Here is a 17,714-nt window from a genome sequence, read left to right as displayed (position 1 = left end):
TAGTGAAGATGAATCCTGGGAGATTCTGGTCACAGTTTCCCTGATGTAAATCTAGAATAACTCCTAGAGAGAACATCAATCTACATGACAGTTACTTCAGATTTACACCCAGCTACTCTGAATTTGTGCACTTGTTTTCACAGCCATGTGGGAAACCTGTCTCAACAAAAATCAGCTCTGCTCTCATGCAGATTCTGCAAGACACACAGAGTTACAGTTCTGTAAAAACCCAGCCTCAGTGAAAAGGGGAAATTAAATTCTCCACTGATGAAACCTAAGCCTCCCACATAACAGACAAAAACTCTGCTACAGAGCCTGCCACTACAGGCAGTGGTCACAATAGCTTCCTTAGTTCTCAGTCTTCATGCAGTAAGGATAATTCCCTCTCAATGGATTTCACAAAGTACAACAGCAAGTATCAAAATTACTACATTCCTCTGCCTAGGACTCCTAAGAGTATTAAGAATAGCAGATCTACAGAGTCCGTTTTGAGTCCAGTCTTACAACCCCAGCAAAATCCACACAATCGTTCAAGGTCATCTCTCTAAAGGCTACAGAGAGAGCAAACACCTTCTGGCCATTAGCACTGACACTTGTGATGCAGAGAGCAGCTGCATTAGAGAAATTTGATATGAAAACCAGAGATATTGTCCAGCTACATGGCCTGTCACCCTTTTACCAGTTTTACTCAGTTCTGTATCCACTTCTCTGCCAGCCACAATTTTTCCCTTTCTTTATCCATTAGTTAACCACTGATATAGTGCTGCTTCCCACCCACATGAATCTCAATCCTAGTGGTGCAGCCCTAGTCATGAAATTCTGAGGTGATTCAGAGAAGGTGTATGCCTGCCTGTGTGCTTCCAGGCGAGCCAGAGTACAGGTCACAAAAGTAACAAATAGCAGAGTGACTGGAAAGTATTTTACAAGAAACAAGCCAAAAACAGAAGAGTAATGGTAATTTTTAAGGGGGGGGGTTTGATCTTATAGAAGATTATATTTTCTCTAAGCAGTTCAACACAGAAGAATTTCGTCTACACAGGCCACTTTGTGTCTTAAAGCTGGAGTTCTCCAAAACTATGTAATATTTATGACTCTGTCTACAGATACAAGTTATGTCACAGTATAAAAGGATGAGTATTTAAACAATAACTATTCTAGAATTACTATGCCCAAAAATGAAGTTATTTAGAAAATTATTGCACAAAAAAGCTGTATGGACATTGTGTAAGTACTGCAGAGTATTGCAGCATGCCAAAATAAAAACAACAACAGTTTAATGTGATGAAGCAAAATAATCTCCCCTTCAGATGTACCAGTAAATCCCACAGCACCCTATAGTTCTTATCTCAACCCCCATAAAATTACTGGAAAGAAATAAAGCTACAATTACATACAAGCCTCAGGTGCCTTTTCTGAACCTAACTGAGCTTCACCAACAGGTGAGATAGGAACTCAACTGGTTACTGATGGCTAGGCATAAATAACTTGCTTCATTTCTAGAAGAGTAAGTGGACTCAAAGAAATCTTTCTTTGTACTATTTCTCAAAGATCGTACCAGCTGACTCATCCTCCTGCCTAAAGTACATCATGAAAGGAAAGCAAAGTAAAACATAATATCTCAAATGATCAGAACCAAAATTGCTTCCTATAGTAGCAGGAGATAGACTAAAAACAAAATTGGATGCCAATTCACAAACTGCCATTAAATTTCCAGGAAACCAATCCACCAAGGAACATACTGCACTCTAGAGAGTCCTTAATGAATAGTGACCCATTTGCAATAGGCTAGTTGAGGCTTTGCCAGCATTTAGGTTTTAAATCCCTCACATGTAAGCAAAATAAACCTGGAACTTACTGAAACATTACATAAAGGGTTCCAGTCCAGGAAGAGAGACTCTGGGAGGGAAGTGGGGGGAAGTGTTAGTGCCACAGTAGATAGGATTTTGTGTTTTAATTTTAAAAATAAAAAATAAATTAAAATTTGAGGAAAAAAAAAAAAAAAAAAAGGAGAAGCTTTGAACCATTACAAGTTCCAACGGTAGAAAACATTTTGGCAGGCATTTAAGGCTGAATCCTGCAGGTAGTAAAGTACGCTTGAGTCTAATCTCAGTGAGACAAGAGTTGCTAGTATCCCCTCAAAGAATGAGGATCCCCAGTGTCTGAGTACACATTTACATGCATGGGTCTCAAAGCATGAAGCTGTTTCTGTAGTCTGGATCACTGTCCATCTATACTTCCTCTGTTATTCTTGCACTAAAGAACTTTATCTTTCTTCCATCACAGGGTCGATGATGTTTACAGTCCAGGGCCCAGAAGATAAGCACTATAAACTTGCAAGCATGATGAAATATACAGTACATATAAGAGCTTTACACACTGAATATAATTTGCATTAGATGGAGCATTACTCTCCCCTTGATGTTTATATATGGAGTATTTCATGGTCTCTTGGCACTGTTTTTTTTAACTAGAAGCTATATAGCTTCTAATTTGGAGCTCCTACAGTTTCCAGCCCCATCAGCTGGAACAGACTGCACGCTTCTGACTTCCAGTTCTTGGAAATAGATTGCAATAGTGCAGAGAGGAAGCAGCATTACACATTGTTAAGAGAATGGACAGGGCAGACAGAGGCATTTCATGACCATCCACATCTGCATTAAATCATCTCAGTACTCAAGTAAGGCCAGGAGGGTTAAAAGTAAGGATGGTGAGCTCAAAGTAAAGCCACTAAATGCTTTCAGTACCAAATGGAGGTCCATCAGTTGACTGCCTCCATCCTTCACTGTCCTAAGTGCCTCCTGTATCCTTCAATACTCCTGCTACCATCACAGCTGTGGAGGTGTACCCAAGAACTGCCCACAGAGTGCCTCAGGCCTTGGCTGCAGTCAGGGCTGTCCCACTCATGAACCCCAGCCCCAATAGTGGGTCCCCATTCTGTCCTGCCCAGTGCACTGTGACTGTGTAACAACAGGTATTGAGGCTCCAGGCCCATGCCACAGCCTCCTCTGCTTGTTTATTGCAACCCAGCACTGATTACTGCCCCTTTAAAGCACCTACCCATTTTGAAAAGCCACAAGTTTCTCATCAAGTCCAGGCTGTGCCTCAGAAGGCAGTGGCAGTCTGCTATGTCTTTCTAAGAAAGGAAGTTGGGTACAACAACTCAGTTCCTAGGTCAGGACTCAGGAGTTCCTCACCATGCCCAATATAAGACTTCCCACAGTAGGCCAGTATTGTCTTAATTTTACTTGATTTTATTAAGTATTTGGACATTGAGCCATATATACATGTACCTGCAACATGACCACATTTAACATATCCAGGTATGAAAAGCTTATCCATTCACAACATTAAGACCCTGTAAATCAACAATCAACACTCATCCTGACTAGCAATTACTGAGGAGAAATCAATGTAACTCAGAACCTTGTCTTTCACACATTATTGTCTCCCCAGCATAAACCAGGCAAGAGCCTGACCTTCTTTCATTAACCCTTTTTCTACAAACAGGTGGAGTTTAGCAGCAGGGTAAATGAATCTTAAGAGGATTCAGAGAGCAGACAATTCTCTAAAAAGAACCGTTTTCTTGTTTCCATTATTATGCCAAATGGCATCTTCCTGTTTCCTAAAGAGCTGCCTTCTCAGGTTAGACTGACCCAGTGATCTTGGAATGCCACACAATCTCCACAGGAAGAAGTGTTTATCCCAAAAGGATGAATGCACTATCTAAAACCATCAGGGTATCACTACTGTATCCATTTAGCCTATTGCTGTCACAGCCTTAAAAATTAATGAGTTCTCCAGGGAATAGACAGGCATAATGCTCAAAGCAAATGAAGCTGCTACCAACACTGTTTTCCTCTTCCCTAGAAACCACTTCAAACCAAAAGAGAAGAGCAACTTTTTCCCCTCAGCTAAGTATCAGAATTCTTTCAGACAGGGAAAAAAACAAAAACAAAAAACAAACCTATGCCTGTGTGGACAGACCTTGAAATTTCCCTTCTTACCACCCAACACCATATAGCCTGACCTTGTTCCCTCTGTCATCCAAGTTCAACATGAAGAAAAACCAAGCTTCATTTTGGGGTAATGTCTGAAGTGATCTTGGTTCAAGTTTTGTGAAGATGCTAAACCTTACTTAGAAATGGTGACCTGCATACAACTAAAAGGGATGATTACTTTCTCCAGCCCTAAAACGGATTTGATTTCTCACTTTTCCTTTTCTGTGCAGTAGTTAACAACACATCCACAGATATCACATATACATATGTATATGTGATATCACATATAACATATACACAGAAACACAGGTCAGCAAAGGCATTTATGCAAGACCCCCTTCTTTGAGGAGCTATCTCACATAAAAAGCAACATCAGCAGAATGGAGTTCTGCTTCTGTATCACACTCTTCAAAGGTGAAAACCTGAAAGGTGCAGAGGGGGATAGGAACAATCACGATCTCACCCTTTCCAGCTCTTGCTTTTCATGGCACCACCGCACACAAAAGAGAAGCAGCTTCTTCTGCATTCCAATCCCTATGCTTCCCCAAAACCACTCCCCACATCATCCAGTGTCTCTGAGCCTGCCAGGAAAAGGTTTAGAAATCCTCAAGCAAAATACATTAAGCATCCCAAATTATCATCAATTAACAGCTCCAAAACAATGCAATGAGGGATTAGCTCAGCAGAGGAGTTCTAAAATTTACACTGATCTAAGATCTGAGACCTGTTCTTAAACAACAGGAAATGCTTCTCTAGGGCAAACGACCAATACCATGCAAAGCACTATGACAAGCAAGCAAGGCTTTGTCTAGCCTGACATGTTAGCAGGATCTCAGTTTTCTGCTCATCTCTACCTCTAGTAATTTATGAAGCATCAGCTGCTAAAATCATGCAGCAACCAAGGAAGAAAATTAGCAATAACAACCAGGTAAGTGCAATGCTTGAGTTCAGTATTGCAGGAAAAGGCCTAAAAATGGCTGGCTGGATTAATGAGGCATTTTCCAGAACATGAGGATGAGGTTTCCAAATAATTGCTGTGTTCCCAGAATCAGAATGATGTCCATAGCAATCAGTTGCAGAAGACGAATGGAAAAACTAGAGGCAAATTACTTTCATGTATCCTGTGTTGGTGGCCATCAGCTTATTTCAGCCCATGATGAAGTCCCTTACAACCAGGGAATTTCACAGCTCCTGGGGAAGAGCTGCTTTTTTCATACTTGTCAATATCACTATCAATCAGAAGCTGCTAATCTGACAGGATGTAGTGGACAAAGAGAGCAGTATTTGTATTTCCCTGGTCTGAAACCTTTGTGGCAGAAGGCTACTCAGCTCTTTCTGAGAAGAAGATAAATACAGACTTACAGGAGCTGACACTTGGGCTGGAGAGGTGGCAGACACAGATGGACAGGGTGGAAGCCATGCACAGAGCAGCAGAGATTGGTATCAGCTAGGAAAAAAAAAGGAAGAAAAGCATGTAGACACAGATGGGAAACTCTCTATTCCAAACTAGAATAAACATCCGGTTTCAAGGACAGACAATAAATTAGCTTAGAGACCTATTCTCAATTTCTGTTCCGCATCAACAACCAAGGGAGTAAGCCAGATGCCTTAATAAAGCAAATTCCCAGATGACAGCAGACACTATTCCAGCTAGCTTTGGACTGCCTTCTCTTCCCAGTGTAATCAGCAATCTCATAGGCACAGCTTTACAAATCCCAGGCCATTAGACTGTGACAGAACACAGTGAAGCCAGAGTTAGCATTAGCAGGACTTTGAAGCAAGCTTGCCAAGCAAATGAAAATCTTTTTCTAAATCCTGGATACATAGACAATAAGCTCTTCTGCCTAAACACTGGAATCGGCACCATGCCTGCATCTGCCACCACCTTTTTGGATTTAAAAACTGCCTTTAATAAAGTTAGTAAGTTTAACATTAAAGTCATGCCCAGGGCTAACACAAAACAACACTTCTCGGTTTAAACTAATATAATGTAATCTAATCTACGCATGGATAACAGACTGAAGATTGATGTTCTGAGTTGCACAGACTACACTGCAGATAAAACATTGTTGCTTAATTGCTGGTTCATTTTTTAGCATCACTACATAACTTTAGAGCACTGAATCTCCATTTATGATCTACTGCCCACTGGCACCACACAGACCTGTGACAATGGCCAGAACTACATTTAAGATCTACAGCACTTCCAATCAGGAGTCTGAGGGGTTACAGTGCTAGAGAGCTCATAGGAAATTCAAAGGGATGATGGTTTTCCCTAAAAATTCAAACACTCTTGTACATGATGCAAAAAAGCTTAAGAGGGATAAAAGAGCAAATGTCAGTGCCTGCTCTGGGGACAATATACATAATGTAGAAATTTGGGATGTTAGAAAATGTACATAGCATGGAGAACATTGGACATACTTGCAATAATTTACCACAAAGAACAGAACACCATCTGAAAACATGGTTTAAAGCAATAACTAAAAGGCTGAAATACAGACAGTATTTGGGCACTCAGCTCCTTGTGTCTGTTGGTGCAAGTCAGGCATCATGCAAGTATGAGAGAAGTCCTCTTCTGATTTATAAGAAAATAGCAACTACTTTAATTATGTGACAATTCCAAATAGCCTTTGAAGTGCAAAAGCAATCATCAGCGCAATAAAATAGCCATTAAATACTTTTTAGTCACAGGATTTGTAACAATAATTCTTTAAGTTCCCAGCAGTTTCATAACAAAGTAGTCACATCTGCAGTTTCACAGAAATTACCATGTCTGTGCCAGCATTTCATCTTACGAATGTTTGCAGGCTCCGATTTCCATGTTTAGAAGAGGAATGAAACAAGGCAACTACTTAAATTATTCCACCTCTCTGGCTTGCTATTCTGAGACTTAAGGAGCAGAAGCTTCAGTCAGGGTAATGGAATGGTGGCAGTGATCTCCACTGGCAAGGGAGGCTCTGCTCCTGAAGCAGACAGCTTCAGCCAAGCCCCAGTCTGGTAATGTACACTGTTACTGACACTGAAAATGAGGGAACAGATGTTGCTGGAGTACCAAATGGAATGCATTCTGCAAAAGAAAATAAACAAACCTAGCCATACTCAACCAGTCAAGGTACAGGAAGGAAGCAGCAAGTGTCTGCTCCTAAAAGTAAAAAGGACTCTCCAGAACCACCAGGAGAAAATGCACTGCCTAATGAATAAAATTAATTCCCTTCCCAAGAATCTCTGGATGATGCTAAGAAAAAGCATATTAACCACACATTATTTACCTGCATTAAAACACAAAACCAAACAACAACAACAAAAAAAACACAAGCCAAAAAGAAAAAAAACCCCACCAAACAACATACAACCCCCCCCCCCAAAAAAAAAAACAACAAAACAAAACAAAAAAAAACCAAACCAAAACAAAAAAACACCCAGGAAAGTATAATTCAGTGAACTAACAGTAAATTCAAAAGTGGTATCACATACCCAAGAACGCTTCAAATAACATCTCTAGTAAAACAAGTACTCTCTTAGGGAGGATGAATCAAGATGCCTAGCTTGCTTCTCAGTGTCCTGACCTGAACATTATGACCTACATCTTGCAAGAGTAGAGAAAAATGAAACCTCAAGCCCATATGGATTCTCACTGCCATTAGCAGGCCTGCAATGATCTGCTTTCCTTACCATTTTATGGGAGTATACACCTGTATTTTAATTATCCCAAAATTTTGGTCAATTCCAAGACACCAGAATGAGCTGCAAAATATAAAATATGAAACACATCCAGGGAGATCCACTAGCCTGCCTTTTGGGTAGGTAGCTAATCAACAGGTAATTGTAAGAACTGGTCTCCAGAATGTGGGAAAGCTTCTGCTGTTTGAGTTGTCACCACAACTGCGTGTGACAACTGCCAACCTACAGCCTGTGGACTGCTTGTAGCAACCCAAATTTCAGAGGCCAGCTGGGGCCAGTGAGCAGGTCCAATAGGCTGTTCTGCTCTCTCAACCAAAGAAGAAACTTCTCAAGTGTTATTCTCTCCACCCCTTTAATGTTCACTTGACAACTCTCATTACACACAAGTGAAGTAAAGCTGTGGTCCAGGCAAGCTGTTGGGAGGCAGGAATGGAGCTACAAAACCCAAGGTAATTGTTGGCTTAGCCTTTTAAATCCTGCAGTGCCAAAGGACACAAAGCTTCCTATACCCCAGTGGAGCCTTCCCCTTATCTTGCAACCATGAAGTGGTCACATCCACCTAAAAATGCCTGCAATGCTGTTGGCTGCTAAAAATATCCTGCCATTGAAACAGTAAGAGAAATAAGGTAATAATTGGAATGACCTGCTTTTACAGACTGCAAGTCATCTATTATGAAAATGGTTATTATTTATAGCAACTAAGAGATAAAATTCAGAACAAATACCCTCACTGTGTAAAATTTTGAGCTTTCCCCCCCCATGGTTTTGTTTATTCAACAATATCCAGAGGAGTTCTTTACCAAATGCGTGCATTTGTATTTTCTAACACACTCTAAAATACCATTAGAGGTTATATCACTGGTGTTATGAACAGAAAATGGTTTGCCAGTGAAGGGGAGTAGCAATTATCTAGAGTGAAAAATGAAATGTTTATCTCAGGTTGGAAACCACAAGGATTGCTATTCCCTGGACTGTGGAATTAGGGGGAAAAATACAAACTCATCTAGAAAATTATGTGTACACTGATCCAAATGAAGTCATCACCTAAATTTATCTAAGCCACCATCACTAAGAGGTGAAATCAGAAGGGAATTAAGTTAAGAGGGGAAATAGAAGGGAACTACACTATTTAAGAAACAGTAACTTAAATAGTATGCTATAGTTTCAATAATGAAGGAAGCTTTGCATAAACCTCATATTAGTAAATACAAATGGTCCTGTTCAGTCTGTAAAAATGTGAAAGTTTCAAGTCTCTACTTATAAGAAAATCAGAAACAATACAGATAAGTCATTTAAAAAATTAAAATTTAAATAACTGAAGGTAAACAAAACATCCTAAATTATATTTTCTCAATAAAACCCTTGTTTAGAAAAGTTCTTCAATTTAAATTCATTCACAATTTGAAACCATATTTTCTCACAACCAGACCTAATTTGTTGTAATATGTGTTTTGACTATCTTTTGCAATGAGTTCATCAGTTGATGTGGTCCCACAGAGCAAATACTCCACTGTCAATTATTTCAGAGTGTGACATGAGAAACATAACTTAAACCTTGTGCACTATAAAGAAAATCTAAACTGCTTACTGATATTTAACAAATAATTCACCTTTTTTGAAAGATCAATTTCCTTCAAGCATCCTGTTTGTTCCTTTGCATCAATAGCTCCCACTATCAGGTGTCTACTCTTCCTTTGCCGTTTATTTAACACAATTTTATATTTACAGACTACTGCTATTCATATGCCAATTCTTCACATCTTAATAGCACTTAATATGAGTTATCTTTATCCGTACCCCTTGCATTTGAATAAAGACATCTCCAGACACACAGAATTCATGGGATCTAGGGACATGGGGATTTCTAGGCATAACTGTGATTTCAGTAAACATGTATTTCAAGAAGTAACAAATGTTTATCACAGAATATTCTGAGTTGGAATGTTGGCATTTGTGCTTGGTACCAATCGATGCTGGATGGGAACTGACTGTCACCGTTAGTTTATCATCCTACTGTAAGACTTTCATACCTTCTCTCTGTGAGTTCTAATGGGCAGCTCCTCGCAGCACTGATTCCTTTTCTCTTTCCTCCCACACCGGGTGACTTCTTCCTGTCCCTAGCAGCACATACTAACCCTTACTGTCCCTATCATGAACACCTGACCCTTTCAATCCCTAGTAGCACATAATAACCCTTTCGGTCCCTAACACGAACACCTGACTCTTTCTGTCCCTAGTAGGGCATACTAACCCTTACTGTCCCTATCATAACTGCACAACTCTTTCTGTCCCTAGCACAACCACCTGACCCTTGCTCCTCACAGCAGCACAGCCAACTGACTCCAACTCTCCTCTCAACTAGCTGACCAACTCTTTTATAACACCCATCCTTATTGGACACAGCTGTGACCTAATAAGGGCAAGGCTGTTCCTAGTCTTTGGTAATTAGTACAGCAGCTGCAACTCCTCAGGGGCAAGATTACCTTCAGCACTATCTCCATTCTCCTACAATCCATCCTCCCATATTGGAAGGTACCCACAAGTGCCAGAGTTACTTTGCTGCACTAGTAACACAAGATACATCATTACCTGAAGAAACACCTGCAGCTGTAAATACAACATACTCCTCTAAATTGAAAATATTCTGTTCAAACAGAATATTCTTTTCTCAGCATATACAGAACAAAGGAGTGGATATCTAAGAGGATTTTTAACCTTAACTTCTCATATTGGGTTCACAGATGAAAATGTATATCTTTGCCAAAGTACATGTACCTCAAAGATCTTTGTGCTCTTACTACATCTCTACTTGCACTGTTAAATGGCTCCTTTCATTGTTTTATTCTCCTTTAGGTTTAAATTTGATTTCACCAACTGCTGCAATACTAATTCAAATCTAAGAGTCTGTCTACACAGGGCTAACACAGCAGAAGAGGCATTCCAAATATTCAGGCATATACATTTCCAGTTCACAGTCTGATTGCATAAGGGCCATGTGTGCATGGAAAATAAGCTTGGTATGCTAATGTTTGTGAATTTCCATATGTAGATTAGCCCTCAATTTCCCAATTAAAGAAATCCATCTCCCACATCTCTTGGGGTCACATAGGAATGAGAGACAGCATTTGATAATTGCCTACTAACAAATAGAACCATATTTTGCAAGATTCCTTCTGCATTTATTGTTTTTTTATAAGAACTGTATAATGAAGATGAAAGGAAATATTAGGCAGAGATAAAATTCTTCCACTTTTTGAAATGGAAATATCTAAGTCCACTGGACTTGCCCACTAAAATACTTAGTGATTTTTTTTTTTTCCCAGAGCAGTGATCAATCATTTATTTGCCAAGAATTATGTTGGGTTTCTATTTAACATTGTGGTTACAACTGTAGAAAGTATTTCAGGACATGACATGCAGCATTACTGTCCTGGCCTCTCAACTTTCAACCTGTTCCCTACTGACAGGAGCCTGCGCTGCAAAAGGGCTCAGTGATTAAAAAAAAGTTCTGCAAGGGTATGCAAATCATTCATATGAGATATTTTGCATATTTAATTACATCAAGGACTTCATGACCTTTGTGAACTGCAGGTTTCAAAGAGCCTTCTGCCAGTGAACCAACAGCTTTGGAACACACAGCTTCCAAGCAGAGACTCCTTTGGAACCAGTTATGTTATACAGATTACACCATCCATTTCCTCAATTTCCAAGCCGTTCTGGAAAAAAAGTCATTCAGAACTGATAGGTGCAGATCACAGGTCCATCAGGATAAATTAAATGTCTTCCTCTAATGTCGAGTGCTTCAATTCACACTCACTTGTAGGAAAAAAAACCCTAATTGCTCCATAGTTGTAATAATGCAACTGACCAGAACCAAACGTATCTACACAGCTCCTGAAAGCAGTTTCTAACCCACTATTAAGTTTCTTCAGTACAAAAACTTCTTGCAAAGTCAAGGGCATCCAATTGTCCTTCAGACATACAGTTTCAGATTAGACTACAGTCACATCTTATGCTGTCAATGTCTGCTAGGAACTCTAGCCTCCATCAGCTTCTTTAAGGAACATTCTTATCTTGCACAAAACTGCTGCCTTCAGAGTCCTGGGTGCTCATCAGCACTTCCAATGAAACCTGATCTGTAGATAATCAAGGGGCAGAACGATTCTAGCAGTACACGACTACAACATTGGAATGATTTTTAAAAAGCAGTGTAATTAAGACTAGCTGTGTCATAGCTTATGCAGTTTGATGAAGCAGTGTATCTACACAGACATCAGTTTAGATGGTGACATGTTAGCTGTGGGTGTGGCAGTGGACAACACTAGCAAGGTGCAGGCTCTGCACACTGCAGTGACTGGTAACTTCTCAATGAAGCTTTCAAAACCTGCCTGAAGCTCTGGCCTATATGGAGGTAACAAGTTTACATACACAAGATTACAAAGACAGTCATCAACCTAAACAAATGCATGTACATAAAACATATTACACGTAGTTTTCACTCTTGCTGGCACTCACTGCTGTTTGAGCCTGGCCTCGCATATTTAATTATTTTCTAAAGATGATCTAAGTGGCTTTATTATATACTGCAATAACAAAAGTTATTTATCTGATGATAGATAAGGCAGGTCACAATCTCCCTGTAACTTAAGCAAGTTGCTTATACTCGAAGGGCGAGTTTGTGTCAAAAATGATTTCCTGTTAGCACATGCACTTGTGTCCACAGGACAGAATTGGTATAAAAATACAGGAAGTTGCACTGTCTAGCTGTTACATCCCTACACACAGAAGTAAAACACAGAATGAAACAAAATATGATACTGAATTTGAAAACAAACAAGAAATAAAATTTTTATGCTAGACATCCAGCTCCTGCAAATACTAAATATTTTTGGCAGCTACTCATGACCTTAAACCAGGGTTACCAGATGGATACTTTCTATTACATCCATCTCCTAGAGCTGCAAACAAGGATCTGAGCCCTACTGAAACAAGTTAGGAAAGACTGCTCCTGCCCCAAAGAGGTTAGGAGTCAGGTTACATGCAGTGAGTCACTAAACAAGGAAGGACTAAGTAAAAAAGACACAAACCAATAACTTACGACTTACTGGCATTCTAGCTGGTCACAGATCAGGACTCTTACAACACAGGAGCTTGGATCTGATTTCTAATATGTGAATTATTACCATACTAGCTCTTTAAAGTTGCTCAAAATCACAGGACAATCTGGTTCTGGGTAGAATCAAGACAGTTTTAATTCTGGGTAGAATTAAGAGAGGAGTCTGAAAATAACATGAGCTCCATCATGAAATAAAAAATACTGTGATGTTCCAGAGATGTTCAAAACCTTTGCCTTTCTTGACTATCATATAGCTTGCTCTCTCTGTGGTAGCATGGATACATGCAGCACACAAATACTCTGCATCTTTGCTGGCCTTACTCTGCTAAAGATGCTTTAGTGCAAATCAGTCCTTCAGTTCCTAAATTTCATTTGCATGTTCTCTTTGCAAGGAAGTCTCAAATATTCTTTAAAGTAGAAACACATCATCTCTGGAATCTCAAGATAAACTCTCTAAGCATCAGTTTGAACCAAGAAGATGGCCCTATCGTAGGTTGAATCTTGGGTCACACCACTCACACGCTCCTGTGGCCTACACAGTTTTTACACAGGGTAAGCAGGAAACTGAAAATGAACTGTGAGAGCAAAGTTCTCAGTTATGGGCTTCTGTTGTGCACCTTTTGAAAATCTACAAGTCAGAAAGACTCTTCTACAAAAGCCTACACACCTCTAGTCTCCACTGCCTCTTCTGCCTTTGGACTCAACATTCCACAGGAGAGATCAACCAGCCAAATCTAGCCAAACTCCCTGCCTTTCAGAAAGGGCTGGCTTACGGGCAATTGTGAGGGAAAGCCAAGAAAGTGAAATTCTTCAGTGCAGTTGGTTAGGCAAATCTACTCATTTTATTCATGAAACAGAAATTTCCTAATTGTACGTTACTTCACTCTCTTTGTTGAACAAATTTAACTTCCCTGTCTCATCTCTTCTGTTGACAAGCTCAAACCATGGCTGACCTTTTTAGACAGAGGCAGAGAGAAGATTTTTTTTTTTTAATTGTGCTGCAAATCAGTATAATTGCTCCTGCTGCAGCAACATCTGCCTTTCCAGATACAGAGAAAGCAGAAACTGGAAAGCATCCTGCTACATAAGGGAATTCTGAGATCCAGAAAACAAAAGAAATACTTGTAAAAAGTTCCCTGATCTTTCCCCCACCCCATGTTTGTTTTTAAAGTATAAACCATGTAACAGGAAAAAAAAAAAACCACACATAACAGAAAACAGCTCTTCCATTTCAAACCAGTTTAGGCACTTAAAAGCTGTATGTGTTTATTTGCAATTTGTGCTTTATACTTAATCAATATTAATACCAAAAGATGCATGCTATAGTTGTTCAGATTTGCATTCTTTTTGTGCATTCTGCCATTTATCACACTAAATTGTAACAAAATTGATGGTTTTGCTATTTAAAGGCTCTTGTTCTAGTTTTACATATCTGACATCCAGTTGGCAACTATTTCTGCAGTGGAGTGACAAACATTTTAAAACCCTTAAACCATAATACTGCTAAATAAGAAGTAAAAAAACCTAACAAACCAAGGACACAATCCTACAAAGAATAATGCCTGCTCAATTATAACAAAAGGAATAAAACAACCAAACATGATGTGCTTACCTTTCTGCACATATCTACTGAGAACGTTTGGACTCATTATATGCAAATGTAGAGTAAGAGTTCTCCAGTCCATTTCATCCACATTCAAGTCAATTGGCTGAATCTTCTCTCTCAATGGGCAGATATTGAGCCCCTGAACTATCATTGGCTTCAAATGTACAACATTAACTCAAATATATCAATGACAACATCACTACATTCAAAATCAGTACATTCTACTACTCCAAAGGAACAAACTGGAAGTAGAGCAAGCAGCAAGAAAATTTGCTTCGGCTATCCCACACAGTAAAATTCAGCACCCTTGTCATGCACCATACAACTTGTGCTAAAATCAACATGAACTCTGGGTCTGTTTGAGATTTGAACTTGAACTGCACAATTTATGCAACAAGGAAGTTATCTCAAACTGACTAATAAAACATTGTGATCAAATTAAAAAAATTGCTTCCTCAGTATATGCAACGTTTTGGAAGAAAAAAAAAAGAGGGTAATGGAGCCACATTTCTTCTGAATCTGTGATTTGTTGCTCTAACACAAATACATATCCTGACCACCAGCTGTAAATCGTTGCCAATCAGGTGGCAGCCAGCAGAGCTGGATCCGAACCTCGGCAACTTTGTAAATAACACTACCTTTTGCAATACAAAAGGTTTAGCCTACTAAATTAGTTTTTCCTTTCTCACATAACAATCCCAGTCTCACCAAAATGTAATTGCACAACAAGATAACTGTATGTGAAGTTTGAAGGAAAAAAAATATCTTAACTGCAAAAAAGCTCACAGGGCACACGTGAATGCTGTTCCGTTCCACCCATAACTCTACCAAAATCCAGCTGCACAGGACTCCAGGTTCCCACCACTTTATTGCCTACACAGACAGCTGTCCTGCTCTCAGCACTGCCATCTAGGAGAGAGATGGCCCGTACCGCAGGCCGCCTGGAACATCAGCTCCCAGGCAGCAGCATTCCCGGAAAGCATCGCAAAGCTGTTGCTGCTGCTAAAATTTTAACTGCAGCCGGCAGTTAACAACCGGCTGTGCCAGTTCGAAAGCAGCCTTCCCCAAATCCCCCAGCCCTTCCCAAGCGAGGTCCGCTAAGCACATACACTGGCATCTGCTCCGCGTATCTCGGCGTTCTGTGGCGGAGGAAAAGCCCAGCCTTGTGCGCGCCGCCGCCGTGCCCGCGCCCTGCGGGCGCGGAGCGGACGCCCCGGGGGTGCGAGCGGCGCCGGAGGAGCCGGGCTGCGGCCGCCTCAGCGCTCCGCGGGCGGCTGCGCGGACACCGCGGGAGCGGCAAGGCACCGCCGGCTGCTCCCCTCGGCCCCAGACCCTCGCCCGGCAGCCTCACCGCGCACCGGCAGGGCTGATGCCACCCGCCGACCTCCAAGCCCCGTCCTTGCCCAGGGGACCAGGCTGCCGCTGTTGCAGCTCTCTGCGTGCAGCAGGACGAAACGGGAAACGGCTGCAAGAAAAGCCAAGCAAGGGATGTGTCCTCTCCGCCGCCGGCCGGAGGCACAGCCCCCGGCGTGTAGCCGTCCCCCGCAACCCCGGGAGCGGCCACCGCAGCACGGCACAGCCTCACCTTACCTCTCCACCCCGGCTCCGGGGATGCGCCGCAGCTGCTGCCGTGTCCTCCTCCACCTGCGCCGTCCCTCCCAGCCCGGCGCTCAGGTGCGGAGGGAGCACAGAGGCAGCTCTGCGGCACGGTGGGGGTAGCGGGCTCTCCCCCGCCGAGCCCCCGGCCCCGCTGCACCAGAGCCCCACTCCCACCGTCGGCAGCCGCCCGCTCCCCTCCCCTGCCGGTACCGAACGCCAGCCCACCTCAGCCCGCTGCGGGGCCGCCCCCCCGCCCGAAAGCGTGCAACTTGCCCCGAGCCTCCCCTCGAAAGCCTCTTCGCGCTGCGCTTGGTGCCGGCACTACGGAGCGCCCCTCAGCCTGAGAAAGTTCCCCGGTCCTGCGGAGAGCCGAGGGGACACGCTGCCTCACGTACTCCCCACCATTGACATCCCCCGGGCTCGCCTCCCTCCGCTGCCCCGGCAGACACGTACAGGCAGCCCCCACAGCGCCGGGGATACGGACCCTAGGCCCAGTGCTCGCCAGACAAGGCAGCCGCCGCCCCCCTCCCCGTCGCCTCTGGGTGCGTGTGTGGGGAGGGGGGGAACAGGTGACGAGCGACAGGAAAGAGCCGCTTACCCCCCCCCCCCCCCCCCCCTCAGCGGGAAGGTCTGTGGTCCAACACCGCTCCCGCCTTCCCCCCACCCCGTCTCTGCAGATGCCCCCGGGAAGGGCTGCGAGGCTGGCAGCCGACAACAGCCGCCCCCTCCCCCGGAAAAGCTGTTCTGCCTCCTTCTCCCTCGCTCGCCTTCTTTTCAGCTCGGCCGCTTGACTGACAGAGAGCCTTCCAGCGGCCGCCCACGCGCGCTCCCGTTTCCCCTCAGTCGGAGAGGGAGATGGCGAACGAGAACGCATGAATGAAACAGCCAGGCAGCGAGCGGGAGCAGCCGGCCCGGCCCCCGAGAGCGCCGGGGCCGCTGCCGCAGTGATGCCTGGGGGCGGCGGGCTCGGCTGGCCGGCTTAGGCGGGCTGTGGGCAGCCCCCGGCCCCGCTGTGGGCTCCTGAGAAGAGGGGAGCTGGCGGCTGCTGACTGCCAGCGGCATCCCCGGCATCTCTGCTCAGAGGGGGCTGAAAGGCCGCTTGAAGACGCTGCGATGCCTCTGCTGGGTTTGTTCCCACAGGGCAGAAGGTGTAAGGTTGATGTCCTCTTGAGCTAGAGACACGACTGTAGCCTTAGAGATGCCTCAGCAACTGGTTAGTTCCTCATTTATAAACCCACTTTGCTCCACCAAAGGCAACTCATTTTGTACTTAAAAACACAGCACCTAATACCTGAATTTGGACTACTGTCCAGAAGTAATAGGAGGGAGGAAACAATCTCAAAATTCATTTAAAGCCCACTTGGTTTTCCCAGTGATTAGTTGGTACTGTGGGGTAGCCTTGTAATCCTTTTTTCCCTCAGATCAGTTGTCCCAAAAATGCTTGTGACTTGTTAAACACACACTTCACAATCTCTAGCTGGAGAGTAGAGGTTGTCCCAGTGCTTTGGCTGTGACTATTGTTAACTTTGTTTTGTGGTGTTAGTTTTAGTAGCCTTACTGCACAAATGATTAAATGTTCAGGTAGTGGGGACCTACAAAGTAAGTGGTTACCTCACTATCCATTCACTGAAAATTAGTAATTCCTTTAACTAATATTTTATGTATTTTCTTGATTTTATTCACTGAAATTCTTGATTTGAACATCCAAAAT

The 17,714-nt window shown here is 42.7% G+C and overlaps 1 protein-coding gene across 6 annotated transcripts in view; it reads right to left on the bottom strand.

Annotated features, from left to right (window-relative positions):
• Positions 1-16,078, bottom strand: part of PTPN5 (protein tyrosine phosphatase non-receptor type 5) — a 77,546-nt gene extending 61,468 nt beyond the window's left edge. For 3 of the 6 annotated variants that reach the window (XM_053946221.1, XM_053946226.1, XM_053946225.1), the window contains exons 1-2: positions 15,995-16,078; positions 5,361-5,445 (exon numbers count right to left, since the gene is read on the bottom strand). The gene's annotated coding sequence lies outside the window, so the exon portion shown is untranslated. Of the gene's footprint in view, positions 1-4,461; positions 4,580-5,360; positions 5,446-15,755; positions 15,814-15,994 lie in introns of those variants that run through there. The other 3 variants (XM_053946222.1, XM_053946223.1, XM_053946224.1) reach the window with 3 other exon arrangements.
• Between the last annotated feature and the right edge of the window lie 1,636 nt (positions 16,079-17,714).

This window comes from Vidua chalybeata, chromosome 6, assembly GCF_026979565.1.
Source record: "Vidua chalybeata isolate OUT-0048 chromosome 6, bVidCha1 merged haplotype, whole genome shotgun sequence".
Taxonomy (NCBI): domain Eukaryota; kingdom Metazoa; phylum Chordata; class Aves; order Passeriformes; family Viduidae; genus Vidua; species Vidua chalybeata.
The sequence above is the reverse complement of the archived record's forward strand: the minus strand, read 5'-3'. Positions and strand labels throughout refer to the sequence as shown.